This window comes from Thalassophryne amazonica, chromosome 8 (genome assembly GCF_902500255.1).
Source record: "Thalassophryne amazonica chromosome 8, fThaAma1.1, whole genome shotgun sequence".
NCBI classification, from domain to species: Eukaryota; Metazoa; Chordata; class Actinopteri; order Batrachoidiformes; family Batrachoididae; genus Thalassophryne; species Thalassophryne amazonica.
This window is the reverse complement of record NC_047110.1, coordinates 114,871,344-114,894,132: the sequence shown is the minus strand read 5'-3', so window position 1 is coordinate 114,894,132 and position 22,789 is coordinate 114,871,344.

Genomic DNA, 22,789 nt, shown 5'->3' with positions numbered 1-22,789 from the left:
TTCAACAAGACAACTACCCTAAACACTGCTCAAAATCTACTAAGGCATTCATGCAGAGGAACAAGTACAACATTCTGGAATGGCCATCTCAGTCCCCAGACCTGAATATTATTGAAAATTTGTGGTGTGATTTTAAGCGGGCTGTCCATGCTCAGAAACCAACAAACCTGAGATGTTTTGTAAAGAAGAATGGTCCAAAGTACCTTCAACCAGAATCCAGACTTTCTTTGGAAGCTATAGGAAGCATTTAGAGGCTGTTATTTCTGCAAAAGGAGGATCTACTAAATATTGATCTATTTTTTCTGTTGGGGTGCCCAAATTTATGCACCTGTCTAATTTGGTTTAAAGAATTATTGCACACTTTGTGTAAATACTATAAACTTCATTTCACTTCTCAAATATCACTGTATTTGTCTGCTATATGATATATTTAACTGAAATTGCTGATCCAGACAACCAATGATTTATAAAAGGAAAATCATCGAACTCATCAGGGGGACCCGAATATGTACTGTATTTTGAACCCAAGATGACACCAGGAGTTTTTTTTTTTTGTTTGTTTGTTTGTTTGTTTTTTACTCGTCATGTCGCCACTCTCTCTATCAAGGCACACTAAGGAGAACTTCAAATGGCTCATTTCCTCAAATAAATGATGAAGCTTCACAGCATTTTTGTTCTTCATTAACTTTAAGGAAGAGAAATAAAGACACTCTTTATGAAATACAAACATTTGCAGTATTTCCTTCAAGAATTTATTCTTATGAATAAAATATTTTGCTAGATTGCCAGGTCATGTATTGCATCTTTTCATGTAAACCAAATAGAATTTCGGGAAAAGCCAGTCATAAAAATCTTCCCAGATGACACTCAAAAATTTACAGTCATAAACAAACAGCATTAGTGAAGGTTACAAAAGATCTTCTTATGGCCTCAGACAGTGGACTCATCTCTGTGCTTGTCCTGTTAGACCTCAGTGCTGCTTTTGATACAGTTGACCATAAAATTTTATTAGGTATACAATTTATAGGTATTAAAGGCACTGCGCTGCGGTGGTTTGAATCATATTTATCTAATAGATTACAATTTGTTCATGTAAATGGGAAATCTTCTTCACAGACTAAGGTTAATTATGGAGTTCCACAAGGTTCTGTGCTAGGACCAATTTTACTCACTTTATACATGCTTCCCTTAGGCAGTATTATTAGACGGCATTGCTTAAATTTTCATTGTTACGCAGATGATACCCAGCTTTATCTATCCATGAAGCCAGAGGATACACACCAATTAGCTAAACTGCAGGATTGTCTTACAGACATAAGGACATGGATGACCTCTAATTTCCTGCTTTTAAACTCAGATAAAACTGAAGTTATTGTACTTGGCCCCACAAATCTTAGAAACATGGTGTCTAACCAGATCCTTACTCTGGATGGCATTACCCTGACCTCTAGTAATACTGTGAGAAATCTTGGAGTCATTTTTGATCAGGATATGTCATTCAAAGCGCATATTAAACAAATATGTAGGACTGCTTTTTTGCATTTATGCAATATCTCTAAAATTAGAAAGGTCTTGTCTCAGAGTGATGCTGAAAAACTAATTCATGCATTTATTTCCTCTAGGCTGGACTATTGTAATTCATTATTATCAGGTTGTCCTAAAAGTTCCCTGAAAAGCCTTCAGTTAATTCAAAATGCTGCAGCTAGAGTACTGACGGGGACTAGAAGGAGAGAGCATATCTCACCCATATTGGCCTCTCTTCATTGGCTTCCTGTTAATTCTAGAATAGAATTTAAAATTCTTCTTCTTACTTATAAGGTTTTGAATAATCAGGTCCCATCTTATCTTAGGGACCTCATAGTACCATATCACCCCAATAGAGCGCTTCGCTCTCAGACTGCAGGCTTACTTGTAGTTCCTAGGGTTTGTAAGAGTAGAATGGGAGGCAGAGCCTTCAGCTTTCAGGCTCCTCTCCTGTGGAACCAGCTCCCAATTCGGATCAGGGAGACAGACACCCTCTCTACTTTTAAGATTAGGCTTAAAACTTTCCTTTTTGCTAAAGCTTATAGTTAGGGCTGGATCAGGTGACCCTGAACCATCCCTTAGTTATGCTGCTATAGACTTAGACTGCTGGGGGGTTCCCATGATGCACTGAGTGTTTCTTTCTCTTTTTGCTCTGTATGCACCACTCTGCATTTAATCATTAGTGATTGATCCCTGCTCCCCTCCACAGCATGTCTTTTTCCTGGTTCTCTCCCTCAGCCCCAACCAGTCCCAGCAGAAGACTGCCCCTCCCTGAGCCTGGTTCTGCTGGAGGTTTCTTCCTGTTAAAAGGGAGTTTTTACTTCCCACTGTAGCCAAGTGCTTGCTCACAGGGGGTCGTTTTGACCGTTGGGGTTTTTCCGTAATTATTGTATGGCCTTGCCTTACAATATAAAGCACCTTGGGGCAACTGTTTGTTGTGATTTGGCGCTATATGAATAAAATTGAATTGAATTGAATTGAATAAAACAAATGTTCTGTGGTTTCAACGTCTTCATCACAGAATGAGCAACTGTTCTGCTCAAAACCAAATGGGCGTCTTAACAATTATTTAGAATTTTAAAATGAACTTGCTTCGCCTTTGGCGCAACAGGATATTTAAAACATTTTGACCTTTGACACAATGACCTCTGAGGTGACCTTGACCTGCACTTACGGCCACAGACCGCTACAACGAGCTGATAAAATGCAAATACAGAACATGCAAAATACTCCAGAACTGTCTGGTCTTCGACTGCTGAGCTCAGGTTAGTTGTGTTGGAGGCCGGCGGTCCGAACCACTCACAAACGCGTTTGTCGACATTATTTTCCAAATGTCACCTGGCGATTTAACTGCTGAATGCAGCAGAAGGACTCGCACCGGAAACCTGATCGCTGGCCAGTCCGAGCTGAAGCACAAACACAGGATTGGACTCGGGTTCTGTTTCCATGACTGAGGACATTCAGAGGAGCAAGAGGATAAAAAGCTCTGCTGCGCATTCACACCTTCACATCGCTCAAGTTTTTACATTCAAACTTTTCAGAAGTTTTCAGAAAAAAATATGGAAAATCTACCCAAAACACCTCCCAGAGGTCAAGAGGTCAGCTGGCAAGGTCAGGTGACCAGAGTTAGTCCACTCACCTTCCAGTTAACAGAGTAAAAAAAACAAAAGCCCACATGAATGGAGCACAGACAACATGATTTACCACGGCGACAGGTTAGCTTCACAAACCGCATTACCACAGCAACAGGTTAGCTTCACAGACCACATTACCACGGCGACAGGTTAGCTTCATAGACCACATTACCACAGCAACAGGTTAGCTTCACAAACCGCATTACCACAGCGACAGGTTAGCTTCACAGACCACATTACCACGGCGACAGGTTAGCTTCACAGACCACATTACCACGGCGACAGGTTAGCTTCACATACCACATTACCACGATGACAGGTTAGCTTCACAGACCGCATTACCACAGCGACAGGTTAGCCTCACAGACCACGTTACCACAGCGACAGGTTAGCTTCACAGACCACATTACCACGGCAACAGGTTAGCTTCACAGACCGCATTACCATGGCGACAGGTTAGCTTCACAGACCGCGTTACCACAGCAACAGGTTAGCTTCACAGACCACATTACCACGGCGACAGGTTAGCTTCACAAACTGCATTACCACAGCAACAGGTTAGCTTCACAGACCACATTACCACATCGACAGGTTAGCTTCACAGACCACATTACCACGGCGACAGGTTAGCTACACAGACCACATTACCACAGCAACAGGTCAGCTTCACAGACCACGTTACCACATCGACAGGTTAGCTTCACAGACCGCATTACCACGGCGACAGGTTAGCTTCACAGACCGTGTTACCACGGCGACAGGTTAGCTTCACAGGCTGCGTTACCACGGCAACAGGTTAGCTTCACAGACCTCATTACCACAGCAACAGGTTAGCTTCACAGACCACGTTACCATGGTGACAGGTTAGCTTCACAGACCACGTTACCACAGCGACAGGGTAGCTTCACAGACCACGTTACCAAAGCGACAGGTTAGCTTCACAGACCATGTTACCACAGCGACAGGTTAGCTTCACAGACCATGTTACCACGGCAACAGGTTAGCTTCACAGACCGCATTATCACAGCAACAGATTAACTACACAGACCACATTACCACAGAGACAGGTTAGCTTCACAGACCATGTTACCACAGCGACAGGTTAGCTTCACAGACCACATTACCACGGCGACAGGTTAGCTTCACAGACCGTGTTACCACGGCGACAGGTTAGCTTCACAGGCTGCGTTACCACGGCAACAGGTTAGCTTCACAGACCTCATTACCACAGCAACAGGTTAGCTTCACAGACCACGTTACCATGGTGACAGGTTAGCTTCACAGACCACGTTACCACAGCGACAGGGTAGCTTCACAGACCACGTTACCAAAGCGACAGGTTAGCTTCACAGACCACGTTACCACAGCGACAAGTTAGCTTCACAGACCATGTTACCACGGCAACAGGTTAGCTTCACAGACCGCATTATCACAGCAACAGATTAACTACACAGACCACATTACCACAGAGACAGGTTAGCTTCACAGACCATGTTACCACAGCGACAGGTTAGCTTCACAGACCATGTTACCAGAGCGACAGGTTAGCTTCGCAGACCACGTTACCACAGCGACAGGTTAGCTACACAGACCGCGTTACCACAGTGACAAGTTAGCTACACAGACCGCATTACCACAGTGACAGGTTAGCTACACAGACCATGTTACCACAGCAACAAGTTAGCTACGCAGACCACGTTACCACAGCGACAGGTTAGCTTCACAGTCCACATTACCATAGCGACAGGTTAGCTTCACAGACCACGTTACCAAAGCGACAGGTTAGCTTCACAGACCACGTTACCACAGCAACAGGTTAGCTACACAGACCGTGTTACCACAGCGACAGGTTAGCTACACAGACCGCATTACCACAGCAACAGGTTAGCTTCACAGACCATGTTATCACAGCGACAGGTTAGCTTCACAGATCGCGTAACCACAGCAACAGATTAACTACACAGACCACATTACCACAGCGACAGGTTAGCTTCACAGACCACTTACCACAGCGACAGGTTAGCTTCACAGATCACGTTACCACAGCGACAATTTAGCTACACAGACCACATTACCACAGCAACAGGTTAGCTTCACATACCGCATTACCACGATGACAGGTTAGCTTCACAGACCGCATTACCACAGCGACAGGTTAGCCTCACAGACCACGTTACCACAGCGACATGTTAGCTTCACAGACCACATTACCACGGCAACAGGTTAGCTTCACAGACCGCATTACCACGGCGACAGGTTAGCTTCACAGACCGCGTTACCACAGCAACAGGTTAGCTTCACAGACCACATTACCACGGCGACAGGTTAGCTTCACAAACCGCATTACCACAGCAACAGGTTAGCTTCACAGACCACGTTACCACATCGACAGGTTAGCTTCACAGACCACATTACCACGGTGACAGGTTAGCTACACAGACCACATTACCACATCAACAGGTCAGCTTCACAGACCACGTTACCACATCGACAGGTTAGCTTCACAGACCGCATTACCACGGCAACAGGTTAGCTTCACAGACCGCATTACCACGGTGACAGGTTAGCTTCACAGACCACATTACCACAGCGACAGGTTAGCTTCACAGACCGCATTACCACGGTGACAGGTTAGCTTCACAGACCGCGTTACCACGGCGACAGGTTAGCTTCACAGGCTGTGTTACCACGGCGACAGGTTAGCTTCACAGACCTCATTACCACAGCAACAGGTTAGCTTCACAGACCACGTTAGCATGGTGACAGGTTAGCTTCACAGACCACGTTACCACAGCGACAGGGTAGCTTCACAGACCACGTTACCAAAGCGACAGGTTAGCTTCACAGACCACATTACCACAGCGACAGGTTAGCTTCACAGACCATGTTACCACAGCAACAGGTTAGCTTCACAGACCGCATTATCACAGCAACAGATTCACTACACAGACCACATTACCACAGAGACAGGTTAGCTTCACAGACCATGTTACCACAGCGACAGGTTAGCTTCACAGACCATGTTACCAGAGCGACAGGTTAGCTTCGCAGACCACGTTACCACAGCGACAGGCTAGCTACACAGACCGCGTTACCACAGTGACAAGTTAGCTACACAGACCGCATTACCACAGTGACAGGTTAGCTACACAGACCATGTTACCACAGCAACAAGTTAGCTACGCAGACCACGTTACCACAGCGACAGGTTAGCTTCACAGTCCACATTACCATAGCGACAGGTTAGCTTCACAGACCACATTACCAAAGCGACAGGTTAGCTTCACAGACCACGTTACCACAGCAACAGGTTAGCTACACAGACCGTGTTACCACAGCGACAGGTTAGCTACACAGACCGCATTACCACAGCAACAGGTTAGCTTCACAGACCATGTTATCACAGCGACAGGTTAGCTTCACAGATCGCGTTACCACAGCAACAGATTAACTACACAGACCACATTACCACAGCGACAGGTTAGCTTCACAGACCACTTACCACAGCGACAGGTTAGCTTCACAGATCACGTTACCACAGCGACAATTTAGCTACACAGACCACATTACCACAGCAACAGGTTAGCTTCACAGACCATGTTACCACGGCAACAGCTTAGTGTCACAGACCGCATTACCACAGCAATAGATTAACTACACAGACCGTGTTACCACAGCGACAGGTTAGCTACACAGTCCATGTTACCACAGCAACAAGTTAGCTACACAGTGACAGGTTAGCTTCACAGACCACATTACCTCAGCGACAGGTTAGTTTCACAGACCACATTACCACAGTGACAGGTTAGCTTCACAGACCACGTTACCACAGTTACAGGTTAGCTACACAGACCACATTACCACAGCGACAGGTTAGCTTCACAGACCACGTTACCACAGTTACAGGTTAGCTACACAGACCACTTTACCACAGCGACAGGTTAGCTTCACAGACCACATTACCACAGTGACAGGTTAGCTTCACAGACCGTTATCACAGTGACAGGTTAGTTTCACAGACCATGTTACCACAGCGACAGGTTAGCTTCACAGACCACATTACCACAGAGACAGGTTAGCTTCACAGACCGTTATCACAGTGACAGGTTAGTTTCACAGACCATGTTACCACAGCGACAGGTTAGCTTCACAGACCACATTACCACGGTGACAGGTTAGCTTCACAGACCACATTACCATGGTGACAGGTTAGCTTCACAGACCGTTATCACAGTGACAGGTTAGCTTCACAGACCATGCTACCACAGCGACAGGTTAGCTACACAGACCATGTTACCATGGCAACAGGTTAGTTTCACAGACCACATTATCACAGTGACAGGTTAGCTACACAGACCACATTACCACAGCGACAGGTTAGCTTCACAGACCACATTACCACAGCGACAGGTTAGCTTCACAGACCACATTACCACGGTGACAGGTTAGCTTCACAGACCACATTACCAGAGCGACAGGTTAGCTTCACAGACCACATTACCACGGTGACAGGTTAGCTTCACAGACCACATTACCACAGCGACAGGTTAGCTACACAGACCACATTACCACAGCGACAGGTTAGCTTCACAGACCACATTATCACAGTGACAGGTTAGCTACACAGACCACATTACCACAGCGACAGGTTAGTTTCACAGACCACATTATCACAGTGACAGGTTAGCTACACAGACCACATTACCACAGCGACAGGTTAGTTTCACAGACCACATTATCACAGTGACAGGTTAGCTTCACAGACCACATTACCACAGCGACAGGTTAGTTTCACAGACCACATTATCACAGTGACAGGTTAGCTACACAGACCACATTACCACAGCGACAGGTTAGCTACACAGACCATTATCACAGTGACAGGTTAGCTACACAGACCACATTATCACAGCGACAGGTTAGCTTCACAGACCACATTACCACGGTGACAGGTTAGCTACACAGACCATTATCACAGTGACAGGTTAGCTACACAGACCACATTATCACAGCGACAGGTTAGCTTCACAGACCACATTACCACGGTGACAGGTTAGCTACACAGACCATTATCACAGTGACAGGTTAGCTACACAGACCACATTATCACAGCGACAGGTTAGCTTCACAGACCACATTACCACGGTGACAGGTTAGCTTCACAGACCATTATCACAGTGACAGGTTAGCTTCACAGACCACATTACCACGGTGACAGGTTAGCTTCACAGACCATTATCACAGTGACAGGTTAGCTTCACAGACCATTATCACAGTGACAGGTTAGCTTCACAGACCACATTATCACAGCGACAGGTTAGCTTCACAGACCACATTATCACAGTGACAGGTTAGCTTCACAGACCATTATCACAGTGACAGGTTAGCTTCACAGACCATTATCACAGTGACAGGTTAGCTTCACAGACCATTATCACAGTGACAGGTTAGCTTCACAGACCACATTATCACAGCGACAGGTTAGCTTCACAGACCACATTATCACAGTGACAGGTTAGCTTCACAGACCATTATCACAGTGACAGGTTAGCTTCACAGACCATTATCACAGTGACAGGTTAGCTTCACAGACCATTATCACAGCGACAGGTTAGCTTCACAGACCACATTATCACAGTGACAGGTTAGCTTCACAGACCACATTATCACAGTGACAGGTTAGCTTCACAGACCACATTATCACAGTGACAGGTTAGCTTCACAGACCACATTATCACAGTGACAGGTTAGCTTCACAGACCATTATCACAGTGACAGGTTAGCTTCACAGACCACATTACCACGGTGACAGGTTAGCTTCACAGACCACATTACCACGGTGACAGGTTAGCTACACAGACTGCGTTCCCACAGCGAGTTTTCAGTCAACTTGTTTTCAGGTGTATTTCGCCTCCTGTCAACACGCTGCAGCATCAAATAAATATGAGGATGTGTTTACGTTTGTCACCATTTGTACAGAGGACCGCCAAGACGGCGCGGGACACCTCTGAGACGGGGTTAGGACCCAACGGCCCCGAACTCACGGGGTGGCAAACAAAAGGAAACAGGGAGCGGCTGTGATCTGGTCTGCAGGATCCCCTGCAGGGTCAGAGCAGCCGGGGGCCAACCTGTCTGCAGGGACAGAAGCTGGGCCGCTTTGATTAAAGGGGGACAGTTGACATCCACCGAGCAGCGATCCAAAACCCATCTTAAAGAAAAGCATCAGTGTGACGGAGAACGAGTCTCCAGTTTGGACTGGAACTACAGAAACTAACCCTCCTCAGTTTCATCCAAAACAAAACCCAGAAGACACCAAACAGCTCCGGTTCTGCCGTGCCGAGCTCCCCTCGTCTGAGGGAAGCTTTAAGATTCACTTCAGGGTTCTACAGAGAACCATGCTCACAGGAGACGTGACAGGAACCTGGACACACAAACGAGTTCCTGCAGGCTGATTACTACTCAAATTAACAAACGACCTGAATCAAGTCTTTCAGAGCTCCCAAGAAGCCGACACCAGTAACCACGGTAACAGCTTAAACAACATTTACATATACTTACACAACAACAACAAATCAGAATATTTCAAGGTGCAACACACAAGGAAGTTTAACTCCTACCAGCAAGCAAAAAAAAAAAAAAAAGCCCACAGAAGGATTCAGTGGATATTAGAATTAAAACCATGAGAAATGTTTAAACACATATTAAGAGTTACAAGGGAATAAAAGGAAAGATTCTGACAAGTGTTCAGTCTTAATATCAATGTACACTTTGCAAACCAACATGACAACAACCAGTGATGTCATGAGCTTGAAGGTTAAAAGGTCAGCTGAGGCCCCGCCCCCTTTATGCAGAAAGAGTCCATCAATGTTTCACACATTTGGGGAATACAGATGGATTTTACTGAGGATAGTCTTTAATATACAGACACAAAATAAAAAAGTATTTTCCTTTTAGAATGAGTGAACGATGAGCGCTCAGATTTCTTACAGTCACACAAACGCCTCGTGTGTCAAGAATGTCGGCCATTGCTGAAAATAGATCAGGTTGTAACTCTGTCGTTATTCATGGTTTACTTTCTGCTACATAACACCGTCCATCTACCCAGCATCCCTCGGGGCAACACACGGACTATATTTGTGCTGTTAATGAGGAGGGGGCGGGGCATTCCAAAGAGTTGGACACGATGGGAGGTGGACAACATCAGATCCACTTTCATGTTCCAGTGGACAAAAACATCTGTCAAAGGGTCAGCGTTCACAAATAAAACACCCCTGAAAGCAGGAACTAGACCCGAGTCCGGGTCTGGACTCAGGAAGCAACAGTGGACAGACGTGGATCAGGTGTCCCGCATTGGGACGGCGTTAACCTCGTCTTGGGCCATAACGAGCTGTGGGAACGTTAACAGACCCAGCGAGTCAAATCAACAAACGTTGTCTAACTTGTCCTCAAGAACTACCTGATGAGCTGATTGGCTCCTTTGGCTGCCTGTTAGACCCTGATTGGCTGCACACCTGACTGAGCAAATCTTCTTGTTGACAGTCAAACACCTGATCTACAGTAGTGTTCAGAATAATAGTAGTGCTATGTGACTAAAAAGATTAATCCAGGTTTTGAGTATATTTCTTATTGTTACATGGGAAACAAGGTACCAGTAGATTCAGTAGATTCTCACAAATCCAACAAGACCAAGCATTCATGATATGCACACTCTTAAGGCTATGAAATTGGGCTATTAGTAAAAAAAAAAAAAGTAGAAAAGGGGGTGTTCACAATAATAGTAGCATCTGCTGTTGACGCTACAAACTCAAAACTATTATGTTCAAACTGCTTTTTTATCAATCCTGTGAATCACTAAACTAGTATTTAGTTGTATAACCACAGTTTTTTATGATTTCTTCACATCTGCGAGGCATTAATTTTGTTGGTTTGGAACCAAGATTTTGCTGGTTTACTAGTGTGCTTGGGGTCATTGTCTTGATGAAACACCCATTTCAAGGGCATGTCCTCTTCAGCATAAGGCAACATGACCTCTTCAAGTATTCTGACGTATCCAAACTGATCCATGATACCTGGTATGTGATATATAGGCCCAACACCATAGTAGGAGAAACATGCCCATATCATGATGCTTGCACCACCATGCTTCACTGTCTTCACTGTGAACTGTGGTTTGAATTCAGAGTTTGGGGGTCGTCTCACAAACTGTCTGCGGCCCTTGGACCCAAAAAGAACAATTTTACTCCCATCAGTCCACAAAATATTCCTCCATTTCTCTTTAGGCCAGTTGATGTGCTCTTTGGCAAATTGTAACCTCTTCTGCACATGTCTTTTATTTAACAGAGGGACTTTGCGGGGGATTCTTGCAAATAAATTAGCTTCACACAGGCGTCTTCTAACTGTCACAGCACTTACAGGTAACTCCAGACTGTCTTTGATCATCCTGGAGCTGATCAATGGGTGAGCCTTTGCCATTCTGGTTATTCTTCTATCCATTTTGATGGTTGTTTTCTGTTTTCTTCTACATGTCTGTTTTGTTTGTTTTTTTGTCCATTTTAAGGCATTGGAGATCATTGTAGATGAACAGCCTATAATTTTCTGCACCTGCGTATAAGTTTTCCCCTCTCCAATCAACTTTTTAATCAAACTACACTGTTCTTCTGAACAATGTCTTGAACGTCCCATTTTCCTCAGACTTTCAAAGAGAAAAGCATGTTCAACAGGTGCTGGCTTCATCCTTAAATAGGGGACACCTGATTCACACCTGTTTGTTCCACAAAACTGACAAACTCACTGACTGAATGCCACGAAAAAGAAGAGAAAAACCAAGAAAAGAAAAACGAGCTCCGCTGAGAGTCTGAGGATGAAAACGGCTTCAGTGGGTTTAATTATAGTACGACGTCACATGTTACTGTCAGTAACAATAACGGCGTTGTAATGATGGAAACAGTAATTAGTTAGACTACCTGTACCTGAAAAAATTGATGGTGTTTGTAACGGCGTTTATTGTAACGCATTAGTCCCATCAGCGGCAACAAGAGACCCAAACATCTGCGTGTCATCAGCATAACTGAGACGACTAATCCATGAATCCAGGTCATCTGACCGAAATGTTGCTATGTAGACAGAGAGAACAACACATCGAGGTTCAAACACATCGCTACGTGATTATAGACCACGCTGTCCTGTCCATTAGAACCAGCGGTCCCAATCACACCCAGAGACCTAAAACGAGCCACGTCAACACAGGTAACGTTCAGCAGGAATCTCTGCTGGGGAACAGCGTCAGTGTTTGAACTCACCAGTTTGATTTGTTAACAAGAAAACCTATAAACTGCCCAACCCGTTGTTACATAATTTGGTGTTGGGGCGGGACTACGAAGTTGGCAGAGGTAATGTTTTTGCCTCCGTTTGTTTGTTTGTGAACAGCCTAGAACCCACAATTTTTCATATATCACTATGACATTTTTATTGAAGAGTCATATCCTGATAGGCAAGAAGTGATTAAATTTTCAAGGTCAAAGGGCAAAGTCAGGAACAATCCCTATCTTTAACAATGAACAAATTTTCAAACATTCCTGTCAAAAAAGGTAAAATTTCTTTCATGTTTGAGAGTGTTATGTAGGATGATATCCTTCATCGGCTGACAAAGTTTGATCAGGTGTCACAGGCCGAACGGTCCCCCCGTAAAAATCAGTCCGCCCTGCCTTCACTGCGCATGCGTCATTTGGGACCACAGCAGCTCGTCTGAGATCTTCACTCAAAGCAATCAAATGGATTAAGATAAGATAAGAGAAGAGAAGAGAAGACTTTAGTGATCTCGCAGTGGAGGAATTCACACTTTTAAAGGGAGGGGGAACCACAGCGATAAATTTATACCATTGGACACCAGCGGTCCCAATCACACCCAGAGACCTAAAATGAGCCACGTCAACACAGGTAACGTTCAGCATGATTATTAACCATCAGATGACAAAGTAGCACCTGTGAAATCATTCTAAAGTCAGCTTGAAGCAGAAACGAGGTGATACTCTGTGACATTTTGAAATGACGGAGGTGCAGTGAATGCAACAGCTAGCAGCTTGTGCGCTGTGATCGCTTCCTCCGTCTTTTATGATGAAATAATGCTGAATTCATGTGAAAATGATTGTTGTAGAAAAGCTTCAGATATCTGTGGATGAGATAGATGATGACTGGAGGCAGTTTGAAGCAAAAACGACGTGATAATCGGTGAATAGAATAGAATAGAATAGAATAGAATAGAATAGAATAGAATAATTCTTTATTGTCCACCGATGTGGAAAATTGTCTTTGGCTCACCAGCACAAAAAAGACAAAAAAAAACAGTCATAAAACATTCATACAAACACACGAATAAAACAAAAATAAGATACATAAAATACATGGAAGTAAAAGAAGAAATAGAATAAGACCTAGTAAGATAAATAAAACGCGGTTAATGGCAGTGAAGGCAGGGCAGACCGATTTTTAGGGGGGACCATTCGGTCTGCGACACCGCATCTGATGCAGAATACAGATTTTGTGGCCATTTAAATTTAACACTGAAAACCCAATTTAATGTATATTTTACAGTAGTGTTCAGAATAATAGTAGTGCTATGTGACTAAAAAGCTCAATCCAGGTTTTGAGTATATTTCTTATTGTTACATGGAAACAAGGTACCAGTAGATTCAGTAGATTCTCACAAATCCAACAAGACCAAGCATTCATGATATGCACACTCTTAAGGCTATGAAACTGGGCTATTAGTAAAAAAAAGTAGATGTGTTCACAATAATAGTAGCATCTGCTGTTGACGCTACAAACTCAAAACTATTATGTTTAAACTGCTTTTTTATCAATCCTGTGAATTACTAAACTAGTATTTAGTTGTATAACCACAGTTTTTCATGATTTCTTCACATCTGCGAGGCATTAATTTTGTTGGTTTGGAACCAAGATTTTGCTGGTTTACTAGTGTGCTTGGGGTCATTGTCTTGTTGAAACACCCATTTCAAGGGCATGTCCTCTTCAGCATAAGGCAACATGACCTCTTCAAGTATTCTGACATATCCAAACTGATCCATGATACCTGGTATGTGATATATAGGCCCAACACCATAGTAGGAGAAACATGCCCATATCATGATGCTTGCACCACCATGCTTCACTGTCTTCACTGTGAACTGTGGCTTGAATTCAGAGTTTGGGGGTCGTCTCATAAACTGTCTGCGGCCTTTGGACCCAAAAAGAACAATTTTACTCTCATCAGTCCACAAAATATTCCTCCATTTCTCTTTAGGCCAGTTGATGTGTTCTTTGGCAAATTGTAACCTCTTCTGCACGTCTTTTATTTAACAGAGGGACTTTGCGGGGGATTCTTGCAAATAAATTAGCGTCACACAGGCGTCTTCTAACTGTCACAGCACTTACAGGTAACTCCAGATTTTCTTCCACGCGTCTCTGGTTTTTTTGTCCATTTTAAAGCATTGGAGATCATTGTAGATGAACAGCCTATACTTTTTTGCACCTGCGTATAAGTTTTCCCCTCTCCAATCAACTTTTTAATCAAACTACGCTGTTCTTCTGAACAATGTCTTGAACGTCCCATTTTCCTCAGGCTTTCAAAGAGAAAAGCATGTTCAACAGGTGCTGCTTCATCCTTAAATAGGGGACACCTGATTTACACCTGTTTGTTCCACAAGACTGACGAACTCACTGACTGAATGCCACACTACTATTATTGTGAACACCCCCTTTTCTACTTTTTTTTTTACTAATAGCCCAATTTCATAGCCTTAAGAGTGTGCATATCATGAATGCTTGGTCTTGTTGGATTTGTGAGAATCTACTGAATCTACTGGTACCTTGTTTCCCATGTAACAATAAGAAATATACTCAAAACCTGGATTAATCTTTTTAGTCACATCAATCAATCAATCAATTTTTTTTTATATAGCGCCAAATCACAACAAACAGTTGCCCCAAGGCGCTTTATATTGTAAGGCAAGGCCATACAATAATTATGTAAAACCCCAACGGTCAAAACGACCCCCTGTGAGCAAGCACTTGGCTACAGTGGGAAGGAAAAACTCCCTTTTAACAGGAAGAAACCTCCAGCAGAACCAGGCTCAGGGAGGGGCAGTCTTCTCCTGGGACTGGTTGGGGCTGAGGGAGAGAACCAGGAAAAAGACATGCTGTGGAGGGGAGCAGAGATCAATCACTAATGATTAAATGCAGAGTGGTGCATACAGAGCAAAAAGAGAAAGAAACAGTGCATCATGGGAACCCCCCAGCAGTCTATGTCTATAGCAGCATAACTAAGGGATGGTTCAGGGTCACCTGATCCAGCCCTAACTATAAGCTTTAGCAAAAAGGAAAGTTTTAAGCCTAATCTTAAAAGTAGAGAGGGTGTCTGTCTCCCTGATCTGAATTGGGAGCTGGTTCCACAGGAGAGGAGCCTGAAAGCTGAAGGCTCTGCCTCCCATTCTACTCTTACAAACCCTAGGAACTACAAGTAAGCCTGCAGTCTGAGAGCGAAGCGCTCTATTGGGGTGATATGGTACTATGAGGTCCCTAAGATAAGATGGGACCTGATTATTCAAAACCTTATAAGTAAGAAGAAGAATTTTAAATTCTATTCTAGAATTAACAGGAAGCCAATGAAGAGAGGCCAATATGGGTGAGATATGCTCTCTCCTTCTAGTCCCCGTCAGTACTCTAGCTGCAGCATTTTGAATTAACTGAAGGCTTTTCAGGGAACTTTTAGGACAACCTGATAATAATGAATTACAATAGTCCAGCCTAGAGGAAATAAATGCATGAATTAGTTTTTCAGCATCACTCTGAGACAAGACCTTTCTGATTTTAGAGATATTGCGTAAATGCAAAAAAGCAGTCCTACATATTTGTTTAATATGCGCTTTGAATGACATATCCTGATCAAAAATGACTCCAAGATTTCTCACAGTATTACTAGAGGTCAGGGTAATGCCATCCAGAGTAAGGATCTGGTTAGACACCATGTTTCCAAGATTTGTGGGGTCAAGTACAATAACTTCAGTTTTATCTGAGTTTAAAAGCAGGAAATTAGAGGTCATCCATGTCTTTATGTCTGTAAGACAATCCTGCAGTTTAGCTAATTGGTGTGTGTCCTCTGGCTTCATGGATAGATAAAGCTGGGTATCATCTGCGTAACAATGAAAATTTAAGCAATACCGTCTAATAATATTACCTAAGGGAAGCATGTATAAAGTGAATAAAATTGGTCCTAGCACAGAACCTTGTGGAACTCCATAATTAACTTTAGTCTGTGAAGAAGATTCCCCATTTACATGAACAAATTGTAATCTATTAGACAAATATGATTCAAACCACCGCAGCGCAGTGCCTTTAATACCTATGGCATGCTCTAATCTCTGTAATAAAATTTTATGGTCAACAGTATCAAAAGCAGCACTGAGGTCTAACAGAACAAGCACAGAGATGAGTCCACTGTCCGAGGCCATAAGAAGATCATTTGTAACCTTCACTAATGCTGTTTCTGTACTATGATGAATTCTAAAACTTGACTGAAACTCTTCAAATAGACCATTCCTCTGCAGATGATCAGTTAGCTGTTTTACAACTACCCTTTCAAGAATTTTTGAGAGAAAAGGAAGGTTGGAGATTGGCCTATAATTAGCTAAGATAGCTGGGTCAAGTGATGGCTTTTTAAGTAATGGTTTAATTACTGCCACCTTAAAAGCCTGTGGTACATAGCCAACTAACAAAGATAGATTGATCATATTTAAGATCGAAGCATTAAATAATGGTAGGGCTTCCTTGAGCAGCCTGGTAGGAATGGGGTCTAATAAACATGTTGATGGTTTGGATGAAGTAACTAATGAAAATAACTCAGACAGAACAATCGGAGAGAAAGAGTCTAACCAAATACCGGCATCACTGAAAGCAGCCAAAGATAACGATACGTCTTTGGGATGGTTATGAGTAATTTTTTCTCTAATAGTTAAAATTTTGTTAGCAAAGAAAGTCATGAAGTCATTACTAGTTAAAGTTAATGGAATACTCAGCTCAATAGAGCTCTGACTCTTTGTCAGCCTGGCTACAGTGCTGAAAAGAAACCTGGGGTTGTTCTTATGTTCTAGAAAGATGTCCTAGCTTTACGGAGGGCTTTTTTATAGAGCAACAGACTCTTTTTCCAGGCTAAGTGAAGATCTTCTAAATTAGTGAGACGCCATTTCCTCTCCAACTTACGGGTTATCTGCTTTAAGCTATGAGTTTATGAGTTATACCACGGAGTCAGGCACTTCTGATTTAAAGCTCTCTTTTTTAGAGGAGCTACAGCATCCAAAGTTGTCTTCAATGAGGATGTAAAACTATTGACGAGATACTCTATCTCACTTACAGAGTTTAGGTAGCTACTCTGCACTGTGTTGGTATATGGCATTAGAGAACATAAAGAAACAATCATATCCTTAAACCTAGTTACAGCGCTTTCTGAAAGACTTCTAGTGTAATGAAACTTATTCCCCACTGCTGGGTAGTCCATCAGAGTAAATGTAAATGTTATTAAGAAATGATCAGACAGAAGGGAGTTTTCAGGGAATACTGTTAAGTCTTCTATTTCCATACCATAAGTCAGAACAAGATCTAAAATATGATTAAAGTGGTGGGTGGACTCATTTACTTTTTGAGCAAAGCCAATTGAGTCTAATAATAGATTAAATGCAGTGTTGAGGCTGTCATTCTCAGCATCTGTGTGGATGTTAAAATCGCCCACTATAATTATCTTATCTGAGCTAAGCACTAAGTCAGACAAAAGGTCTGAAAATTCACAGAGAAACTCACAGTAACGACCAGGTGGACGATAGATAACAACAAATAAAACTGGTTTTTGGGACTTCCAATTTGGATGGACAAGACTAAGAGTCAAGCTTTCAAATGAATTAAAGCTCTGTCTGGGTTTTTGATTAATTAATAAGCTGGAATGGAAGATTGCTGCTAATCCTCCTCCTCGGCCCGTGCTACGAGCATTCTGACAGTTAGTGTGACTCGGGGGTGTTGACTCATTTAAACTAACATATTCATCCTGCTGTAACCAGGTTTCTGTAAGGCAGAATAAATCAATATGTTGATCAATTATTATATCATTTACCAACAGGGACTTAGAAGAGAGAGACCTAATGTTTAATAGACCACATTTAACTGTTTTAGTCTGTGGTGCAGTTGAAGGTGCTATATTATTTTTTCTTTTTTAATTTTTATGCTTAAATAGATTTTTGCTGGTTATTGGTGGTCTGGGAGCAGGCACCGTCTCTACGGGGATGGGGTAATGAGGGGATGGCAGGGGGAGAGAAGCTGCAGAGAGGTGTGTAACACTACAACTCTGCTTCCTGGTCCCAACCCTGGATAGTCACGGTTTGGAGGATTTAAGAAAATTGGCCAGATTTCTAGAAATGAGAGCTGCTCCATCCAAAGTGGGATGGATGCCGTCTCTCCTAACAAGACCAGGTTTTCCCCAGAAGCTTTGCCAATTATCTATGAAGCCCACCTCATTTTTTGGACACCACTCAGACAGCCAGCAATTCAAGGAGAACATGCGGCTAAACATGTCACTCCCGGTCTGATTGGGGAGGGGCCCAGAGAAAACTACAGAGTCCGACATTGTTTTTGCAAAGTTACACACCGATTTAATGTTAATTTTAGTGACCTCCGATTGGCGTAACCGGGTGTCATTACTGCCGACGTGAATTACAATCTTACCAAATTTACGCTTAGCCTTAGCCAGCAGTTTCAAATTTCCTTCAATGTCGCCTGCTCTGGCCCCCGGAAGACAACTGACTATGGTTGCTGGTGTCGCTAACTTCACATTTCGCAAAACAGAGTCGCCAATAACCAGAGTTTGATCCTCGGCGGGTGTGTCGTCGAGTGGGGAAAAACGGTTAGAGATGTGAACGGGTTGACGGTGTACACGGGGCTTCTGTTTAGGGCTACGCTTCCTCCTCACAGTCACCCAGTCGGCCTGCTTTCCCGGCTGCTCGGGATCTGCTCTGCACATAGCACTACTATTATTCTGAACACTACTGTACATTATATCTTAACCAAATGTGCCCCAACCAGAGACCAGAGGCTCCTCAGTTCAAATCCCAGCCTGACTTTAGACCAGGTCCTTAATCCCCTAGTTGCTCCCAGTGTGTATGTGAGTACCTTGTGTGGCAGCACCCTGACATCGGGGCGAATGTGAGGCATTATTGTAAAGCACTTTGAGCATCTGATGCAGATGGAAAAAGTGTGATATAAATGCAGTCCATTTAATGATCACTCTCATATTTGAATGTGAGGTGCAGACTGGCACTCACTATCACCTGACAAAGTTTGATCTGGATCTGATTGTGGATTTTCTGGACATTTGAATTTAATATTGAAAAGTCCATTTGATCTATATTTACGTCCGCCAAGGACATAATAAAATCATCAGCATTTATTTATTTATTTATCTGTCTGTTAGAAAGATTATGTCAAAACTACTTCATGGATTCTCACCAAATTAGCACCTCAGACAGATATTAGGGCATGGAGGACTCCAAAGAAATTTGAAGGTGATCCGGATCTGAATTGGTGGATGTCAGAAAGATTGACATTGGAAAGACACAGGTGAGGACAGGACCTTGGCAAATTGAGAGTCTTGCCTTCTGGTGCAGCTCATTCTTCACCATGACGGTCCAGTACAACGTCTTTAAAACATCAGACTCCGCCCCAATCCATCTATCGATATCACGCTCCAACTTGAGATACTTAAACTCCTCCACTTGGGGCAGTAACTCTCTCCTGGCCCAGACGGGACAGAGGACCACAGTCTCAGATTCTTATCCCATTCGCTTCACACTCGGCCTCAAACCAGCTCAGAGTTCATCAGAGGTCACTGCCTGATGAAGTCATTTGAGTGATAATAATAAAAGTCAACAAAGACACTGCTGCAGCACAAAAGTCTTATTTTGTGTGTAAATGACATAAACGTTTTTCCCAAACAGAAGACTGGATTAAAAACTTAGCACCCATAATTCTGTGCAGCTACATTAACGCGTTCCTGAAAATAATACAAACTTGTAACTCTTCACTTCAAGATGTTTCTGAGTCAAACGTTCATAGTGACCTCGCAGGATCAGATGTCAGGACGCCACACGTTCTGCATGAACTGTTCATAAAACATCAGAAACACAAAGACGGTTTTTGTGTCTTCAGGAGACAGTCGATCCGTTTTTGTCTCGTGTGGACAAGCAGCTGTCACCTGCTGAACTCAGACACGACAGCGAGGACAAATCTATCAGAACTTCAGAATCATACGTTTCCGTCTGAGACAGAAAAAGTCGAAGGACAGAAATAATCGTTTCCATGTCAACATGAGACGTCTCACCAGTTTTTAGGTCACTGGGAGGAAACGGGGACAAATTCAACCAACTTCAGACACAAAGACACTGTTCAGATTTTCTCTGGGTCAGCAGAGGAAACGGTCTTTGTCCAAACGTCTTCAGCTGTCGTGTGACAGGTTCAGTTCTCATGTGTCGATGAAGCAGTGGAGTCTTCCTCCTGATGAGCTGCGACCTGCCGGTGATCACGTGACCTCCTCGTTGGAGGTGGCAGAGCTCAGCAGGCTCACAGCCATAAATCACTGATGGTTGTTGGTTTACGGCCGGCAGCAGGTGTGAAGGTCACGCTGCAGTTCGGCGTTCCTCGGCATCTCTGTGTGTGGCTCCAGACTCGTCATCGTCTCCATTTGATGAGAAATCAGTCACCGACGTCCATCGTTTGGGAGATCTGAACGGTTCTGCATGAACACAAAATGACTGAGCTTGAACTTTTTTTTTTGTCTTCATTTTTGCTGCATTTTTTTTATGAAAATGTTCACAACTTTGAAGTGAAGCAACACATGAACCAGAAGTTTTGGAATTTTTAATCCAGACACAGCCGACGATTCTCACAAGAAATGTTTTTAAAATTAAAAACAAAAATTCTAATTGAGGGCTTGGATCAGACAAAACGACGACTTATTTAAGGTTTTCATAGAAATCTTGAATAAAGTTAAAATAAATGTTACACACAGAAAGTTCAAGGTTCTAGTTCTGACAGTTCTGCAAAGACTCCTAGTTCTCAGTAAAAACAAGGCCAGAGTTACTGATTATTTTATTACTGATTAAATTATTCTGAAGGAGCTTTTAAAAATATTAATTTAAAAAGGATAAAAAATTTAAGTGGATCAGAATCCAGACCGGTTCAGGGATTGAGACCTTTGACATTTTGATGAGGTTCCTGAGCCAGTAAGATTCTGACAGTGTTAAAGGTGTTAGAAAGGACTTGAACAGATAACGATCAATCATTTTAATTCTGACCTATCAGAGGATCGGTGGGGGGGGTAACTGTCTTGTGCTTCAGGAACATTCAGGACTTTAATTCCACAGCGAGAGAATCCAGATTCTGGATTGATGTTGACCCGCCGTGGGAGTGGGGGAAGAATGTGCGGCGCTTCTCCAGTCACAGCAAAGACCCCGAACCCGTCCAGGGAGACGGGTTTTTCCAAACGAGCACTTTCCATCAGGGTGATGTTGAACCGCTGTCACACAGACTGTATCTCTGTCCTGCCTGGGTGATGTCTCTGGCTGGTGGGCGTGGCTTTTAATCGTCTGTCAGGGTTATGACGTCACGCCAGGCGACAGGTTTTATGGAGCATCTGTTACGTACGGCAGCAGATTACCGTATTTTCTCACCTGTTTTCTGTATTATCAGCTCTTACTGTACTTTATTAATTATTGGCACTTATTCTTTTTTTATTAGAATTTATTGTGTTTAGTGCTTTGATTCCTGGGAAAGTCTGATATAGTTACTATAGTTATTGCCAATATTGACAGCGAATGTTTGATTTTTCGGGATATAAATCGCACTGGAGTAAACAGGTCCTACCAAATGTGTCCTTGAAGCTCCACTCCTGGAAGACAGATAATTTTCTGTCACATTGCATAGATGTGATGGTGATCAATACGTTATAACTCCTGATGCACATCTTATTTTCTTCTCCACAGGCCCAAATCCACAGCAGCGTCTCTTCAAAGTCCTGATGCTGAATCCTGTTTACAAAGCAGAATCTGATTTGTAGGTGTAATAAACTGTATAACACTGTGATGAGTTTGTTTCAACCCTGCAACATGATGCGGTTACTACGGTAACCGAATTACAATCTGAGAAAAATGGACCATATTTTAGCTCACCTCGAAGAATTTGCTCAGATTTTTTTTAAGTCACTTTTTAAACTGCAGAATTTCCTGGTGGGGGGGGGGGGGGGGGGGGTCTTCTTGCAAATTTATAACTTCATAATATGAGAAAATGCCTTTTATTTCTTGTAAATGTGTTTTTTTCCCCTCATCTCAGAAATTAAACATTTTAATTTGGGGGGTTTTTCCCTCTTCAATTTAATGCTTTAATTCTAACTCACTTCCTGTGACTGTGACATAAATTATTGATCATTTTTAACCTCTCATGGTTCCAATACGTCGTCGTAGTTCTCTCTCCTGGTTCTGTTTCCTGGAGACGTGGTCTTGGTTCTCTGGGGGTTCAAACTCAACATTGCCTGCTGCAACGTC